Here is a 16368-nt window from a genome sequence, read left to right as displayed (position 1 = left end):
TGCCGAAGATGAAGCATGTGAAGTCGTACATCACAGTCAGGCCACTACTAGAGCCACACAGTACAAAGAGGCCACAGCTGTAGTCTGAGTTTCATTGACATATGCACCAGCGTGGAGAAATGCCATAAGAAAGAAAACTTGAATCCTTGTGGAGAAGTCTCAGATCGTAGAGGAGTCCTTCTATCGGATGCTTGACGGCCATTCCTGGTTACTCTTCAAGATGTGCTTAAAAAGCTGGGTGGTGCTAGTTTGCAATTCCTGGCAAGAAAAACTACGAAAGCAAAGGATTCCTAGCTGCCGGACCTTGCAGCTCAGCTGCTGGTGGCTCCATAGTGGGAGCACCAGACTCCAGGGATGCCTGTAGGTCAAGAGGGCGGAGGACTAAGTTTCAATAAATAATACACAGTCTCAGGTACAACGCACCTGCAAGTCTCTGCTGGGCAGCATCAGGAGGCCGGCATTGCTGTCCCCATCTCTCTCAGACTCAGCAGGGCACCTGTTGTCTGCGAAGCTGCTCTGGAGAAAGCTGGTATCCTGACAACCAGGTGTGTATTTGTTTGTAAGGTAAGAAAGAAATTCCCCAAGGAGGTCAAATTAGAAGCTCTAGACGTGCGCGCCAGTCAGGCGAGAAGCAAGTGTTGGCTTTCGTCCCTCTGTTCCTGTGTCCTTGTGTCCCTTTCCTTTCCCCCTGTCAGCCCAGATTAACTAAGCAGATCCAGGCTAAATTTTGCTACTATCAGTAGTGATTAGTGTGAGTTGATGAGATCGGATTATACAGGCAGCGTGGGCCTGCTCTCTCTGCAACACCACAAGACCGCAGAGCCTTCTGTCCCTCTCAGCACTTCACTGAAGCTGGACAGAAGGGAATGCATAGACCAAAGAAAACCTGCTCACCAGAAGCCACGAAGCCACAGGCATAGGTGGAAAGAACTGTTTTATTTTTCACTTTATTTTCCTTCCAATTAGTGGCCTCTTAATTAGCAGTAAAATAATTGTAGAACACATGCAAAGTGGGGTTTGATGTCATTAAAAATTCTTTTGTATCAGGATGGCTAAGTTGGTGTACAAACAGATGTCACAGGGTATGGTGGGGTTGGGGAAAGATATGGGACCATGACGTTGGATCCAGTTTTCTTTTGCCTTTATTATCTTTCTCTTTGTTGTTGTTTCCATCTTCTTTTCCATTCCCTTCCTTTCTTCCTTCTTTCTGTCCTTTCTTCCTTCCATCTATCCATCCATCCCTCCTTCCTTTATTTCTCTACATTTTTTTTAGATGAGGTCTCATGTCACCTAGGTCTGCTTGGAACTCAATATGTAGCCATGGTTGTGGGTAAATTCCTGATCCTCCTGTCTCAGCTACCCAAATGGTGAGGCTGCTGTCACATACCTTCGCACCTGACCAGGGTCCCTTTCCTTAAGCATCTATGATATTCGAGGCACTGCCTAAATGAATCCACATATATTCAGAACCAAGCAACTGATATTGATATCACAACTTTAAAGGGTAGAGAATTAAGATTCAACTACCTCTCGATAATGATTCAATGGAGCAGAACAATATTTTCTAGACTCAGATCTGAAATCAAACAATGTATGGATTTGAGTCTCAGTGTACATTAAAGTTCCTGCTATGTATTTATAAGTACACACACACACACACACACACACACACACACACCCTTATTAGTGTGTACTCTAATGGAGCAATGCTGTTCCAGTATTTCTAAGAATTCATAGCAATTATTGTTCTTATATTTTAATGTGATGTTCTAGGTCTCCTCATAAGAAATCTTTTAGGATACATTTTTACTAAGCATAACACAAGGATGGATCACAGCATCCATAGGAACTCTGTTGGCAAAGGACTTGCATCCCTGCTGACTATGGTACTCATTTAGCATCTATAAAAAGGGTAACAGCTAACATACATCGAAAATATATTATGACAACCTCGTGACATTGATTTTCAATCATTTTGGATTTTGTGGTTAGGCAGTTTTAGTCAGCTTTTATTTTAAAAGAGGAAAACATATTATAATCTAACAGAGAAACTGATAGGGTTTTATCGGTTCAAAATTAGAAGAGAAAATAAAACGGACACAGGAGTCGACATAAAATAATATTTTTAAATCAAGGATCAAATTGAAACCGCATGTGCTTTTGTGTAATGTGTGCATGTGTGTGTGCATGCGTGAGTGGATAGGTATAGTGTGATGTGTGTAAGGTGTGTAAGAATGTCGTGAATGGGGGCAGTAGTGAGTGTGTGTGGTGTGGCATGTGTGTGAATGTGGTGGGTTTGTGTGTATGTGAGTGAGTTTGTGTGTGGTATGTGTATGTTTAAGTAGTGTGTTTGCGTGTGTTCATGTGACTGTGTGTGTGTGTTTGAGCTGGATATGTAGTTGGTATGTATGCATTTGGTGACTGTGTGTGTTTGGTGACTCTGTGTGTGTGAGTGTGTGTGTGTGTGTGTGTGTGTGTGTGTGTGTGTGTGTGTGTGTGTAGGTATCATTGCCCATTGCCTAGTTGTGTTTACATTCCTGAGGAAATGGCTCATGTTGACTACACTTCTCCTTGGGGAATACAGTACCTCAGGTTGCTCAATAACCATTGTTGACTAATTGGATACAGTTCTGTTATGCAGTTTCAACAATCCTTTGAATACAATTTTTGGTTAAACAATTTTATGGTATAATACTATTGAAAATGCGTAAAGCAACTTGGATTCTGGTGTTTTTGTTAAAATATGAATGTTAGACATTACTTGTTTAGATTTGGATTGGATTCTCATATTTAAAAGCTTCAAAGAGCCATGAAAGGAACATCGACACAAGCTTAATATTCTAGTGGAAATCGTTTTCTATAAAAGACTAGACCATGGGGCTCCAGACACACTCATTTCAGCCATTCCTTTAAATCCTGTGGCCTTGGGTTGTTTTGGTCTGATAGGACTGTCTACTTACAAAAGAGGACACTGGGCATAGAATCAGAAGGGCAGTGCTATGGATAACCTGGGGTAGAGGGAGGACAAACTACAGGGCTACATGGGCCACCACAAGAATGTTCAGGATTTCCCCAACCCTCAGGGGCCAAGCAGGAAAGTAGAGAGTGTTCTTTGTGGAACTGCTAGCAAGAGCATTGCCCTGGATTTGCAGGCTTCTAGTCACCAGGATGGTGGCACAATGAATTTCTGTTGCTTTAAGCTCCTCTATATTTGATACTGTTCAGCACACCCCACTCCCACCCTATCCTAGCACACGCACATACATGTCAAGTCTTTTTAGTTCCATAACTTGGAAATATTCAAAGGTGGGTTTTACTGTTTTGCTTTTCTTTTAAATTCATTAATTCCACCTATAAAGTCAATAGATAAAACTGTCACACTTATTTTTTAATGTGGCTAAATATATATCTATTTATCTATTTATTTTAGTAATAATATATATATTGTATTGAATACATATTACTATACCACAGACTTGCCTTTAGACTTGTTTGAAAAGTGTATCTTCATATGATTATTTCACTTATAATGCTACAAAATTTCATATTACACATGTAAAAATATTCCAAAGAAGGCTTCTTAGGCTTCACTAGAGTTTAATGGAGTTCATGACACAATAGATATGAGAATTCCACCTCCAACATTTTAATGAATTCAACTAGGAAGCACCAATGATACGCCACAGAACTATGTCAAAAAAAAAAGAGCCCTTCATTTATGGTTAGTAAGAGGTAAAATAATTAAAAATTAAAATTTTAAATCATTATGCTACATGATATTTGTACAGTATTAAACTTTTGCCAGTATCTGTCAGATCGTTGAATTGAATTTTATGTCCATTTTCAAGTTCTATGCCAGTTTACTTTGCAGCAAAGAACCCCAAACATAATGGCTTCGCAAAACAAGTACGATTCTGCGGGTTCTTTGAGCTCACATGGACAGTGTGCATTCGGGAAACTCATGTATAAGGGGCCAGAGAGCTACCAAGGCTGAGTTTCAGAGCTACAGTCAAGCCTTGAGTGGAAATGCTGGATGAACATCCAAGCACATTTGCTCTCATGGCTGGCACTGAATGTTACCTATCAGTTGGAAGCTCAACTGGGGTTGGTCACCTCAGGAAAATTTGAGACTTCTTTGTGTACTATGAGCTCTGGCTGTATGCCAACCAGATTTCTAGAAACAGTGTTCTCAGATTAAGCATTCCCAGACCTCCCTCCCCTACCTGGGGGTATGTACAGAGCTGCAAAGGTCTTTATCAACCTTGAGCACCATACGTCATCTATCAAGTTGTATTTGTGAATCAGAGGGCCAGCTCAGAGTCAGAGGGAGGCGGGCACACTGGTCTGTGACTTTCGGGTATACGGTTGATGGCAGGCAAGAAGGACTTTCGAGGACTACATCCACACAACTCCTGCTCACATCTACAACACATAGTGGAGCCTTGTCCTTGGTAAGAGGTGACCTGTGATGGTTAGTTCTATTTACTCATTCCTTCAACAGTCATTGCTGCTCATTCTTTCTCAAAAGCCCCAGGTGAGTCCCTTCTACTGTTTCTTATCTTGGCCTTCGGTAAATAAAAATGGGACCAAGAACTCCCTAGCTCCCCACTACCACTATCCAAGTTTTCCAACATGGGTGATTTTTTCCTCCTACTTTTATGGGGTGGGGAGGTATGGGGTAGAATTTTTCTGTGTATCAAAGGTTGGTCTTCAGCTTGTTTAGTTCAGGCTAATTTCAGACTCCTGACTCACGCCTATTTCAGTGTCTCGAGAACCACAATTGAAGACTCATTCCAACATGCCTGGCTAAGAGTGATTTATTTTTAAAGATGATAAATGCATCATATATGTATTTTTTGTTTCCATACCTTCCTGTTTCTATAAATAAGCAATTGGCCTCATGCATAGCAGTTGCTAAAAAATAACCCAAGGATTTTCATCATCTGAAAAATAAGATGTGAGAAGCTCTCCTGGCTTTTAGAAGTGAGTTGGAAGAACTCAACGCCAGTTCATGTTTATGAGCTTTACCATAGAGAACACGGCAACAATCTTTCTGGGCTGTTTTCCGACAGAGTATGGAAACTTTAGACAACTTCTTAGTGTGATTCATCATTTTCCTTTTAAAGCTTCTTCCTTGCTTCCTTTCATCCTTCATGTGGTTTTGTGTGAAGTATGTGGTTCTTCCTTCCTTCATGTGTGTATATATGTACATAGCTTGTGGTGCACATATGTGACTGTGCATATGTATAGAAGCAGAGGTCAGAGCAGGGTGGTAATTGTTTTCTTTTTTTTCTTTTATTGCATATTTTAAATTTACATTTCTTTTTTTTCATTAACTTGAGTATTTCTTATTTACATTTCGAATGTTATTCCCTTTCCCGGTTTCGGGGCCAACATCCCCCTAACCCCTCCCCCTCCCTTTCTATATGGGTGTTCCCTTCCCCATCCTCCCCCCATGACTGCCCTCCCCCCAACAATCATGTTCACTGGGGGTTCAGTCTTAGCAGGACCAAGGGCTTCCCCTTCCACTGGTGCTCTTACTAGGCTATTCATTGCTACCTATGAGGTTGCAGCCCAGGGTCAGTCCATGTATAGTCTTTGGGTAGTGGCTTAGTCCCTGGAAGCTCTGGTTGGTTGGCATTGTTGTTCATATGGGGTCTCGAGCCCCTTCAAGCTCTTCCAGTCCTTTCTCTGATTCCTTCAACAGGGGTCCTGTTCTCAGTTCAGTGGTTTGCTGCTGGCATTCGCCTATGTATTTGCTGTATTCTAGCTGTGTCTCTTAGAAGAGATCTACATCTGGTTCCTGTCGGCTTGCACTTCTTTGCTTCATCCATCTTGTCTAATTGGGTGGCTGTATATGTATGGACCACATGTGGGGTAGGCTCCTTCTGCCTCTGTTTTAATCTTTGCCTCTCTATTCCCTGCCAAGGGTATTCTTGTTCCCCTTTTAAAGAAGGAGTGAAGCATTAAATTTACATTTCAAATGTCATTCCCTTTCCCTGTTTCCTGGACATAAGCCCCCTATCTCATCTCCCTCCTCTTCTTCTCTAAGGGTGTTCCCCTCCCCAACCACCTCCCCTATTTCTGCCCCCCCCAACATTCCTATACACTGTAGAGTCCAGCCTTGGCAGAACCAAAGGCTTTTCCTTCCATTGATGCCCAACATGGGCATCCTCTGCTACATATGCAGCTGGAGCCATGGGTCAGCCCATGTATAGTGTGTGGGTAGTGGTAATTGTTTTCTATCCATATCTCCTGTCTTGTCTTAGGACAGTGCCTGGCTAAACTAGAAGCTCAGGGTCTGGACCAGGTTGGCTGGCTGGGAAGCGTCACCTCTGTAGACCTGCCTTTACCCTCACCCTCTGCAGCAAAGCTGGGTTTACTGGCACAATACATTTGTTTTCCATGGAAGAGCTGAGCTTTATTCTAGCCACATATCAAATTGTCCCATCAATCACAGATATTCCAGCACAGCTTAATTATCTTTAACCGTTTAGTAGAATCTAAAAAATGGAAACAGATAGCTGTGTGGGGTGGTGCACACTTTTAATCCCAGCACAACAGGAGGCTGGAGAGGATAAGGGAAACAAGTAATAAATGAAACAAGGAAACAGCTAACACTTAAAAATATATAAACAAAGTAAAGCCAGGCATGGTGATGTACACTTGAAGTCCAGCATTTAATAAAGTTAGAAATAGGAGGATGAGGAATTCTAGCCAACCATGGCCACAAACTGAGTATAAGATCACCTAGATCATCCATCAGGCAATTGACACATATATAAATAAGTGAGTGAGTGAGTGAGTGAGTGAATGAATGAATGAATGAATGAATGAATACACCTAAAAACAGTCTCCTGTTGAGTCAGTCTAACTTTTTCTGGGGTCTGTTTCCCAACAGGATAAATCCCTATTGTATGCCCATAAGGCAGGCCCTGTTTCTATTTTCATGTAGGCTTGGCAACCCAGAGGGTTTAAGTGACCAATAGTCAAACTCAGCTTTGGCCCATTAGTGTCTGGCTTCAACACCTGCCTGGATGACTGGTCTGTTTGCAGCTGTAAGAACAAGTTGCCAAGGACAGGGAGGCCTGAACCAGGGCTATAGCCCATACCTCTGTGGCTCCGTACCATACTCTGTCAAGCTCTCTCTCATTTCAGCTGTATGTCAGGACACTCTGTGTCCTACTTCAAGCCCAAGCCTTGTGGCCCTATCTCTTTGCTCCAGTTTCCCATGGTCTGCAAATATCCACCACCCTCAGAAAGTAATTTTTAGGGGGTGGAGGGAGTGCTGGTTGAATTTACTTCACTTTACCCATACCCTTGTTTTTTTTTTTTTTTTTATTGGATTTTCTTCCTTTCTGTCTATCAGGAGCTACCCTGGCCCAACCAACATACTACCTACACTAAATCCTTCTTAGGCTTTGCTGTCAAGGACCAGTGTACATGAAGAACACGGACTTTTCCAATTCTATGCTCCTTCTCTTATCCCTTTGCCAAGTAGGTGTCTACTGATGCTGGCCTTCAAAGTGATCTGCTGTCATTTTCACGATGAGACTATAATACTCCCAAAGGTCAGGGGCTTGGCTTTCAGCTCTATTTCTCATATAGCACCTGAGTGGCTGCTTAGCAATACCTCGGTGGCTACTTAGTGTTGAAGTTGCTCTGTAAGCCAAGGAAACACCTCTTCTTCTGAATGGTGTCACTTTTATGGGCTCTGTACTCATTGGTTTTCTGTTAATATGATCAAATACTCAATGGCTAGCAACTTAAGGAAGGAAGGGTTTCTTTTGGCTCACAATTTGAGAGTACAACCCTTCACAGTGGGGACCATGGAGCAGAGGACAGTGAGGCAGCTGGGTACACTGCCTCTTCAGTCAAGAAGCAAAGAGCCGTGGATGATGTTGCTTTATCCAGTTTCTCTTTTTTATATAGTCCAGGACCCCAGCCCATAAAGTGATGCCACCCATCATTAAAGAATCTTCCCATCTCATTTAACTCTATGCAGATACCCCTCAAAGGCAGGCTGAGAGGCTTCACTCTTCCGTGATTATATACACTGTCAAGGTGACAGGTAACAGGAAGCGTCATCTTAAGGCATCACCTGTTAACAGACAGGCAGTGTCTTCTGGAACAGGTTCTCCATCTAAACAATACTTATCCTAAACTATAATTGTGTGGTATGAACGGTTATAACTCTCAATTGGTTATTTTAAATACAGATAGAGTCAACATGGCATAAGGAACACAGATTTGGAATCTCTAAGATCAGGACTAAATTCCAACTCATAGAGTTAGAAAGAATGGAGAGTAGAAGACTATTCACCCAATTTTACGGGACTTGGACTCCCCCAACAAGGGCCTTTTCATGCCCCAGCACCCAGGCTTTCTCTCCACTAGGTCTTACGTGGGCTTTATGGTGGACTTATTTTCAGTACCGAAATCCATTTTGTCTTAGGCTTTCCTCTTGTAAGGGAGATAAAGGAAATGTTCACTTCACACAGTGAAGACAAATGAATGTGAGTGTGCGAGTGAACAAGTAAACATTACTTGAGGCTTGTAAAGGTAATCATTAGAAAGCAGAGGTCAGTGAAAACAGAGCTTCCCGTGCTGCTGTATACATTCTGTGTGCTGCTCAAAGACTCCAGTTAAGGGATGATTGACAGATAAAAGGTGAAATGCTGTATTCTCCTAATGGAGTGCATTTCTCCAATCTGTCCATTCAAAAAGAAGACCTCTGTCTAATACCCACTGAGAGGCCCTACTGCCTAGTGCAGGCCTTATGTATGCAAATAAAATAACAGATTTTAGAGGCAGATCCATCAACTCCAAGTTCTAGCTCTGGCACCTCTTTGCCATACACCCTCTCTGCTTCCTTTTCCTTATCAACAGAGTAAAAGGCCTATGCACTCCTCCCAAATGATGGGACTCCCAGATGCATATAGAATCCCCTGGATGTCACAATTCACCCTATAAAGCAATGGCAGCACGTGAAATGGTGTTGAAACATAGACAGCATTAACAATCTACAGTAGACTTTTGGATCCTTCAAAGCCAGTCTTCATATGTTTTTGAATGAGGTCATCTAGCAATGTGTAAGCTTGCTTTCCTGAATGTGTTAAGAACTATAATGAAAATGTGGATGGACTTAGTTCAAGGCTCTCCTGAAACACATGAGTTAGGAAAGACAAGCCCCAAGGATCTGAAACAGTTACCAGCACTTGGTCGTTTAGACTGGGAATTGTTTTATTCATTTTAAGCCCATTGGTACCAATGAGTTTGAAGAGCTTTTCATTTCTTAGGTGAATCTCAATTTACGCTGCCCAAAATTCTGCCAATATGTCACAATACATGTATAGATGTATGTATGTACACATGTCAGGAAACTGGGGAAGGTATTCCATGTCATATACAAGATGAACAAAACCACTTATTGGGTCACTTCTGGGACAGCTTTCAAAAAGACATGCATGTCCTTCCAGATTTGCTTAATTTGTCTAACCACTTAAATCAGGATATCCTTGCTAAGAAAATGGGAACAGAGAGCTTTGCAAGTTCCTTATTTTCTACCATAATTTTTTATAAGATTATTTTACAGAATCTAAGAGGCCCAAATGTAGTATAAAAGTAAATTATTTTCGGCTGTCTTCAACAGTTTGATTGCTATGGCTTTCCTTACAAATGCTTAAATACATTACATTTTTAACATAAAATTAGAAAGCTAGCATGTAGTATAACTATTTCTAGATATACCTTGATTATTCACTTACATCCGAGTTCTAAGTCAAAATTAGATGTGAGAATACGTCCATGTTGTGACTGGGTACAGGAGATGGGTTCCCAACTTACCTATGTGATCTGCTAAGTAGGCCTAACAGTTCTACTCAGGACTCAAAGGCAGTGGATTGACAATCATCTCCTGGTATAGTGGCATATACCTTTAATCCAGCCCTTCTGAGGCAGAAGCAGGCAGATCTCTGTGAGTTACAGTCCAGCCTGGTCTACAAAGTGAGCTCAGAAGAGCTACAGATACATAGTGAGACCAGACTGAAGAGAAACAAAGAAAGAAGGAAATCTAGATAATCAGTATCACTGTAGTCTGGTACCTCAGCTGTGCTCTTATGGAGGGAGCTATGACCATTCTCAAAGTCCCAAGAAAAACAGTGTGTCTAGTATGTGTGGGGTGCTAAGTAGGCATTGATTAAATGGATAAACATAAGATTATTAAGTTACAAATTAGCTAGACCCATCTGTCAAATCCCCAGGTCTCACACTTCCTTGCTCTTGTTGGAAAAGTCTCTCCAATTGTATCTTATCCTAGTCTTCTACTGATCTACCATGATTTATCATTTAAATTCCTATTAACAGGGGGCAGACTCTCATCTCCTTAGGAGACTTTTTTTTTTCTTCAGAGTCTGGCATATTGGCTGAAAAGAATGTAGATTCCTGAAGTTCTCACAACCAAGAAGGCCTTATTTACAGATGTGTAAAACTCCAGACAAGCTTGGAGATCAGAAGTCTATATTACTGATACGTTCAATAAGACTGACAGTAACTCACGTCTTCATATTGCTTATATCGGCTTCATGCTTTGCTTCAAAGTTGACATGTGTGTGTGTGTGTGTGTGTGTGTGTGTGTGTGTGTGTGTGTGTGAGAGAGAGAGAGAGAGAGAGAGAGAGAGAGAGAGAGAAAGAGAGAAATTATTCTAATTCACAGCCTTTTTGCTCAGAATTTACACAGTTCTAGTCTTTTATATCCCAAGAAGCGAAAAACAGTGCATGATACACAGAGAACCTGAAATTTTAATTTATTATTTGAAATAATCACAAAATAAGGTTTTTTAAAAACACATACTGAAGTGTATGAAAGGCTGGCTAGACCAGGCAAAAATGGAATTGCGAGTCTTTTATTTAATATGAACAAAATTTCACAGTATAGCTGTAATTAAGTAATTTATTTTGAAACTAAATATACTGATTAATATTATTAATAAAACAGATGATAACAATTTACTCTAAATTGGGGTTTATTGGTCTACCTGGTCACAGAAAAGCTGTTACTAAAATACTTATTGAGTTAATTGATGTTTATAAAGGGATCGTTATGATTTAAAATGAAGAGGAATTTAAAATCACTATGAGCTGCATGGGAAAACAGAAACGTGGTGTTCTCTTTGTATGTCAGCTCTCTTACTAAGAAAACCGTCTCTTGCTCATTTTTCCAGCATTACCTCGGGCAGTGGTTCACCACCTCCCTAACGCTACAACCCTTTAATACAATTCCTCATGTGGTGATGACCCCCACCCATACAATTATTCTCATTGCTACTCCACACAACCTTTTGCTCCTGTTATGAGTTGTAATGTAAATATCTGTTTTGCAGATGGTCTTAAATGACTGCTGTGAAAGGGTCATTCAACTCCCAAAGGGGTTGCAGCCCACATTGGTTGTGAATCACAGGTCTAGAGGCTGATATTCAGAAATCATGTTGGCAGCTGACTATACCTTCTCCCTTACTGTGAAGCTAGGTTTGTTTCTTCAGGAAGGAGTTCTGCCACTCAGAGGATAGCACTGTGAATTAAATTCTAGGACAAAAAGAGGCCTTATCATTGTGTATATATGACTCATGTCAGGTAAGAAGCCCTGCAGCTATGGATCTGCTCATAGATGTAAGCCAGTATGTCTTGGCCTTGTTACTAGGCAATAGTAAAGCAGAGATATCTGAGAGAGTCTATGTATGGCTGACGAATTAAGGCTTGTACAAAGTGCCATGTGAAGAGTGGGTCTCTTCAAGGCCTTAAAAACAGGCAAACACAAACACCCAACTTACCAAGAAGCTAAGGAGGAGGAGGAGAAGGAGGAGGGGGAGGAGGAGGGGAGGAGGAGGAGGAAGAGGAGGAGGGGAGGAGGAGGAGGGGAGGAGGAGTAGAGGAGGGGGGAGGAGGAGTAGGAGAGGCAGCATGGTATTTCATTTCATGAGAGGCAAGCCAAATGTAACTCAAATCAGCATCTTTCATGACTGTGTTCTTTGATTTGCTTGTGTGCCTATCAGTAGGACAAAGTTAAGTTTGACAGGGAAGAGGTGTAACAAATCTTACAAGAGGAGAACAAGAGAAAAATAAGAGTTCTCTCCAGCAGGGATGACTTTGCCCCTTGAGCTAGAGACTTGTCTCAAAATGTCTGCTGTTTGGGCATAGAAATAAAAATTCTGATATTTTCAAATGGTAATGAGCAGATTATAATCAGAGGTGAAAATTTTACTAGATTGATTGCTTTGCAGAGAATGACCAAGAGTCTGTAAAAGAAAAAGGAAAACTATATGACTTTAGGGAAGGTGGAGGTGTATTAAATCAGAAGAACAAAACGAAGCAGAACATGGGTTTCTTTTTCAGTATATGTGTGACTCTGAAGGAAAGTCACACTGTAAGTTCTGACTTTGTATCTAGCTGCCTTCAACCAGACAAAATTCCATAGGCCAACAGTACTTAGTGTCAACACAATATAATAATGTCTAAGTTTTTGATCTGTATTGTTGCTTTGTCAGATCTAAGCTGCAGAGATAAAGAAGCTAGTTGTGGATAGTTTTTCTTTTTTGTTATTAAATCACTATTGAAGGGCCTGCATGATGGCTCAGTGAGTTGAGGTGCTTGCTCTAAGCACCAACACCTGAGTTGATCCGTGGGATCCATATGGTAAAAAAATCGAACCAACCCCAGCAAGTTGTCTTCAGATTCTATATTCATGGCATGGCAGATACATGCTCCCCTCCCCCCACTACATAGATGTAATATTTATAAATCATTATTTAAACGATTTTCAGAAACTCTTAGAGTAACATGGGTGCTGAGAGGCACTGTCAGATATACTGAAATATTCACTGCCATGAAAATATTCATATTCCTTTCTATTTTATCTGCTTCCATTCTTTTTCTAAGACTGAAATACATTTTCATCAAGGGTAGGAACTAGGGAGATGGCTCTGGGTAAAGTGTTCATCATATAAGGACAAGGACCTGAATTTGAGCCATAGTGCCCACATCAGAGCTGGGCACAGAGCTGTGCATTTGTAACTCTAATTCTGTGGAGTTGGAGACAGGAAGATCCCCAGAGTTTGAGAGACAGCTAGGCTTGCCTCATTGATGAGTCCCAGGTTCAGGGTGAAACCCTGTACCAAAAAATTAGGTAGAAGCTGGATAGGATATATTTCTGATCCTATGAATTGGGAGGCAGAGGCAGGCCAATTTCTGAGTTCAAGGTTAGTAAATGCTACATAGTGAGACCCTATCCACAACAACAATAACAACAACAACAACAACAGCAACAACAATAGGTGTGAATTCTGCGGTCACTGTTCACCTGGTGAAGGTGACTGCTCCCAAGCTTGACAATCAGAGTTCAGTCAGAGACCCATATGGTGGAAAGGAGAGGACTAATAATCTTCATATACAAGCTCTGGGATGTGTTCCTTTCACAAAACAAATAATGTGAAAGCAAAGCCAAACAAACAAAAACTGGATGGAGAACAATAGAGAGAGAGATTGGACACAGATCTCCACACACATCCATGCACACCCACACATAAACAGTACACATTCATATTCTGCATGAACGCATGTAGAAATGAAATTTTTAAAAAGTGTGCAAGTCCATAAATTTGAGGCAAAATTAATATTTATCTATTGAAAGTTGCCAATCAGCTTTGTCTGCTCATCAGACACTTACAAAAAACCATCCCATTGGTTTTCCACCATCTGTTATCTCTTTACCTTTTATCAGTTGAAGGTTAATAGGACACTTTAGAAATGAGCCATTAGAGTTTCAATATTTATTCTGGACTTTTCCCATCTGTGTCCATTCACTTCAATCAGACTTGTATATATGGACTAGTAACAAAGTGTGGATCTGGAAAGTAATTACAGAGTTGCTGGTGTTTGGCCTCTTATCAATATACCCTTTAAAGTGATTCTGGGATAATTCTATAAAGTTTAAATATCATTCAACTGTGTAGTTCAATTTGATGTACACACCTTCAGAAAGTGTGAATGAACCCTTACTGTCATCATAAATTAATAAATTCAATTAAAATGTTTCTTGAGTCTTTACTCTGTATTTATCAGGTATAAATCCCACTGTACAGGCAGTTTTGAACTCCTTCTCACAAACTCCATGCTCTTACCTCCTTGCTCCTTGATGCCCATTTATATAACAGAGAATACAGACCAATCAGCACTACCATCAAGGACTCTGTGAAAGCTTCATATCTAAATCCTGACCACAGTGTGTTGCTTAATCTCAACTATCACCTTTCTAAGATCTAGAACCACCTGGGAGATAGGCATCTGGGAATACCTGTCAAGATTATTGTGACAATTAATTGAGGTGAGAAGTCCTGCTCACTTTGGGTGGCACCACTACCTAGGCTGGGATCCAAGTCTGTGGAAAAAGGAGGAGAGGGGCTAAGTATAGGCATGCTCAGTCCTGCTTTACTCCTGCTAAGTCCTGCTTGACCATGTGTAAGGGACAGTGTGACATAGATCCAGCCCCTGGATCAGAGCCAGCAGGGCCTCCATAAGTGTCAACAGTTGTTATGAGTGAAAGGCTTATTTGTATAATAGTGTATAATACATAATGTATACTTTCTATAATATTTTCATGTTCCTTCATTGAGGAATGTCTTCTCTGACAAGGTTAATGACTCCATGATAACCAGAGACAGCCCAAGTCTAGGAGGGTAGGGGATGTCAATGTCTCAGCAAAATGGTAGAACACTGTGACCTACAGGACAGCCCTTAAGGCTGTAGGAAAGAATACTAAAAAACATGAGTTCAAAAGATAGATAATTTCTCAACTAAGCAAAATATAAGAATGCAATATGAATTGTATAAGGAGCTTGACAAATTTAAAGGAACAGAGAGAGGCAACTGCACTATGAACCAATTTGTCAGAAAGATACTAAGGAAGGAAATAAAGGGATTTAAGGAGTGGTGATTGGAAGGCGAGCTCCCACCCAGCTAAAATTTTTTTGTTTATGCTTACAAAGGCAGGTGAGTTCCTGTGTTCAAGTCAACCTGAGGCAGAGCTAATTTAGGTCCAGGCATGGCCAGAATGGTAATTTTAGAGACCCCCACAGTTATATTTCTGTCTGTGCTTGTGTTTGCTGTCTCTTTCTAATAGTCAAGGGTTTGGGGTCATGGGATGCTGATTCATGGGATAATCAAAAGGGAACCTGGAGTGATGACTGAATTGTAAATGATGATATGTAAAATAAAAAAAAACTGGACTTTTGATCTGCAAGAGATGAGCTATTCTACAAGCTATTTCAAGAGAGCAGAATGCAGAGATCAAACTGGAAAGCTATCTTGAGCATAACATAGGCCATCACCTTGGACCCACAGTTTGACTTCTAGTCATTTGTTTTGCTTTTCCCAGACACCCCTCTCAAGCCTGTTAGGAACTCCTCTCCAAGTCCAGGCTGGTCTTTGGCACTCCCTACTTTCTGAGTGCGATTGTGAAGTAACCAGCTGCTTCAAGCTTGCTCCCACTGCTTTGGATATGCCATCATGATGGCTTGCACCTTGAATTTGGAGCCACACTCTTCCTTCCCTGAGTTACTTTTTTCAGTATATTTTATCCCAACAATTTTAAAAGTAACTAATCCATACAGAAAATAAGTTTGCCTCAAAAGCAGGAGGTCATTGCATTCTATTTCTTTTTTTTTTTTTCTTTTTTTTCGGAGCTGGGGACCGAACTCAGGGCCTTGCGCTTGCTAGGCAAGCGCTCTACCACTGAGCTAAATCCCCAACCCCATTGCATTCTATTTCTATGTGAAGAATCTCTGTAGTGTGTATTCACACATATGATGCTTCCTCCTTTCAATAAAGAACACTTGGGGGCTTGAGAGATAGCTCAGCAATTAATAGCACTGACTGCTCTTCCAGAGGTCCTGAGTTCAAGTCCATCAACCACATGGTGGCTCACAACCATCTGTAATGGGATCAGATGCCTCCTTCTGGTGTCTGAAAGCAGCTACAGTGTACTCATATAAACATAATAAATAAACCTTAAAAAAAAAAGAACACTTGGGTTTACCTCTGAGAGACCATTGTTCTTCACTGTATGCAGGGCTGGTGGGGGTGTCACTAAAGTGACTATTCCTTTTAGGAATTAGAGCTGGGAAGCTCTAATCTCCTCCCTTTCTCAGAAATCTGAACTTTGAATAACTGTACACAAATTGGTCTGAAGTACGATGACTGCCCACAGAGGAAGGACTCCAAAAACCCAGCCATAGTTTCTGCCTTCAGATGCTTAGAGTCACCTTGAACCCAACTTCCAGATTTCTTGTCATTTGCTCAGTTCTCCCATTGGCTAAT

At 41.1% G+C, this 16368-nt stretch overlaps 1 protein-coding gene across 10 annotated transcripts in view; it reads right to left on the bottom strand.

Annotated features, from left to right (window-relative positions):
* The window catches only part of Cacnb2 (calcium voltage-gated channel auxiliary subunit beta 2), a 346804-nt gene that overhangs the window by 194946 nt on the left and 135490 nt on the right, over nucleotides 1-16368 (bottom strand).

This window comes from Rattus norvegicus, chromosome 17 (genome assembly GCF_021556685.1).
Source record: "Rattus norvegicus strain SHRSP/BbbUtx chromosome 17, alternate assembly SHRSP_T2T, whole genome shotgun sequence".
Lineage (NCBI taxonomy): Eukaryota > Metazoa > Chordata > Mammalia > Rodentia > Muridae > Rattus > Rattus norvegicus.
Note: the sequence above shows the minus strand (reverse complement) of the source record. Positions and strands in the feature narration are given on the sequence as shown.